Consider the following 3851-nt stretch of genomic DNA (forward strand, 5'->3'; position numbering starts at 1 on the left):
ATTTAAGTCGGAAGTCATCTCAACATAAAACACAACATCGCAGTATCAACATGAAATCAACAACATTTATTTATATGTAAAATACACCATAAATAACCCTAGCAATTTTTTTTAAGTAAGACAGACGTATATTTTAATTGTTCGCCTTTTGAAAACCGTAATTATCGTCAAAGCATTCATTTGGATGTTGATTGTAGCTTATAAATGCACGAAAAAAACCCACCCAATACTTTTGCTGATGAGGAGACTTTGTTTCAAAAAAAAAAGTATATGTCAAAATTATTGTTCGTGACTTAATATCTATCGCAATAAAAACATCGTTTCCGAAACGATCGTACAAATTATTGACTTTATTTGTTGTTCCTTCTCATGAAACGGATTTTTAATTTTTAATTCTAATTTGAATTTTAAATTATCAATCACATTAATAAATAGTAAAGTAGTTCTATGATATTTGCTCATCGAGCTTATTATATATCTGCATTACAATGAGCACTGTTCTTTTCTTGTATTTTAATTAAATTAGTAATTTTACTATCATATTAAAATACACTCTGCTCTTTAGACTACTGTTCTAACTCCCTTTATATATATATGCATGTATATATATATATATATATATATATATATATATATATATATATATATATATATATATATATATATATACTTCAAAACAACATTATCTAGCAATCAGCTGGTATGGAAACCTGTGATTATAAGATTCACAAGATATTACTGGCAGTAATATTCTATAATTTTTATCCCACCTAAATAAGAATTGCTCGATATACAAGATAGAGCAAATAAATCAAATAAACAAAGGAAAATGGCTCCAGGAAAATGCCTAATACGGATCATTATATTGTCATGTGGATTACTCAAAATACAGTTTGGATCATTTTACCACACTGTTTTCAAAGACATTCACTTCGGATTTTACCATGCAATTTGGATGTAAACTTTTATATCCTTTTCTTTAATTTCCCTTACTCTATGACTTTTAATTACTCAATCAATTTTTAATTGTGATTTTTCATGTCGCACTGACTTTAGCAAATAAGGTGCAAACCATTATAACTATTTGCTAATATTTTCTCCTCTATATATTCTATAGCATAAAGAGTTAAAATAGTTCTAATGTATTCTTTGTCTTATATAGAATAGTAGAAAAATTTTCACATCACTAATTTTTAAATTCATTGAATGAAAATTATATATATATATATATATATATATATATATATATATATATATATATATATATATATATATATATATATATATATATATATATATATACCGGGGGTACCAAATTGGTTAAATGGGAAAATTATTCCCAACTCGCATTTAGGTAAAAATGCACTTTCGTAAATAACTGAATTAATTCCAAACATATCGCTAAAACCAAAACAAAACAACATCTAAGTAAATCGCGATATATCCAGACAGTTGGCGAGATGGTCCAGTGGTAAGGGTTAGGCGCATAACCGTTGGGTCCCGATTTCGAATCTCGCAAGATAAATCATAAAACAAACAATCCCCGTTACATCTGATGAGTCGTAGACGACGAAACACGTGTCAGTGGATAATTACATTTAAAAAATAATATATATACCGCTACCCATGTGGGGGTAACAAATTGGTTAAAAGGGAAAATTATTCCCAACTCGCATTTAGGTAAGAATGCACTTTCGTAAATAATTGAATTCATTCAAAACATATCGCTAAAACAAAAACAAAACATATATATATAAAATATATTTTAGTCATCGACATACAGTCCTGTTTCGGTGTTTCACAACTCATCAGTGCCGCTAGACTAACACTTATCCCAAGCCGAGGATCGAACCTAGAACCGTCATGATGACAGTCGGCAGTTCTACCCCCTGACTACGAAAGCGGTGGCCGCAGCTAACCTGTCCGAATGTCTATTTAAATAAACATCCGTCCGCCACTCGTAAAGTGCTCAAACATTTGTTTGTAAACAAACCGCGAGCTTCGCATTTTTTCAGCTAAATTAAGTAGCGAGTGAGATTATTTACGATAGTGCTCAACCCAAGAAGGGGCTTTAAAAAAAAATATATATATATATATATATATATATATATTGAAAAAGTCGATTAAAATCGTTTAAAATCGCTGAAACAACTAAAGCTTCCCCCCCCCGCTAATATTGATAAGATTGATGGTCGGTTTGTTTATGCGGATGAGTATGACTTCCCTGATTGGAAGGCGCAGGCTACACTGTGAGATGGCTAAAATGGCGGTGTTTTTTTTTTTTTTAAATTTGTTTCTTAATTCATGTTTGGGGATGCCACGTGTTGGTGGATGGAGTTGTTAGGTGAGGACAGGTAACATGTAAGCTGGTTCTAGTCATGCCGATGGATTTGTTGTTTTTGGGGATAGTCAAATTATGTAAGTATCAGAAAAAAAGAACAGATTATTGAATCTCTGAAGAGAGAAATTGTGTCGTCGCATCGCAATTTTATTTACGTACACCATTTTACTTATGAAACCTCGACATATGTATTGAGCCATTTTGGAAAATTATATATATATATATATATATATATATATATATATATATATATATATAATTTTTCAATATATATATATATATATATATATATATATATATATATATATATATATCAGTCACGCACGTACAAGGCATACAACGACAACGAATCACTATGCATTTAAACATACAACGCATACAACGACAACGAATCACTATGCATTTAAACAATACTAGTGAAATATATAAACATTTAATAAAAGAACAGAACTGTTTCCCCTCCAATCTTAGAAAAATCCTCGTCGGCAACAGAAAAATTAATTCAACATGAAAATAATCTTTAAAAAATTTAAAATCTTGAAGCGTCATAAATTAAACCCCATCACTGTAATATAAATAATATTGCATTCGAGAAAATCAGCAATGTGTTAAAACGTCTTGCGTAGCGCGTGATAGACGAACTTGCCGATAGTGCACACGAACTTGCTGATTTTATTACTCGAATTTTTAATCGACCTATATTTTCATCGACTTCTCTTCGAATTTGCATATAGTTTAGCTTAACATCACCTAATGATGTCGAATGTATATTTCACTTTTCATTTTTTAATTTCCATTTTCGCTCCTTCTCACTTTTACTTCCTCAACACCTGAAGATGATTCGCGGGCGAATCGAAAGCGCTCGTGGCAGTAACAATTATGGAACCTTCATTAATATTTTAGATTTGGATATAGAATATATTATAAAAAAAAAAATAAATCATAAAACGAAGTATCCCCCGTTACATTTATTAATGCTTGCTTGAACACACACACACACACACACACACACACACACACACACACACACACACACACACGTACATATATATATATATATATATATATATATATATATATTATTTTCCGTGTAAACGTATAATATTTTGAAGACATATATTTATTGTGTATCGATTCTCAGTATTTACGCGATTGGTAAATACTTAAGTACAGCTTAGTGGTAGAGTATGGAAACATATGACATTGAAACTATGTAGAGGCGTTCGCGTTTCATCCATCCATGTAGTCTGACGAATCACAAACATCTCAGAATTGCTGAAGTCATATGTTTTGCTACTTCACTATCTATTTAGCAATCCCTCTCTTTCTTCCTCTCTCTCTATTTCTTCCTCTCTCTCTCTCTTTCTCTCTCTCCGTATATATATGTATATATATATATATATATATATATATATATATATATATATATATATATATATATATATATATAAAGGTTAAAAGTATTCAAGGATGATAACTATAAATTTAACGAGGTTACTGTGTTCAATAT

This window comes from Euprymna scolopes, chromosome 25 (assembly GCF_053919585.1).
Source record: "Euprymna scolopes isolate OS-2025 chromosome 25, ASM5391958v1, whole genome shotgun sequence".
Taxonomy (NCBI): domain Eukaryota; kingdom Metazoa; phylum Mollusca; class Cephalopoda; order Sepiida; family Sepiolidae; genus Euprymna; species Euprymna scolopes.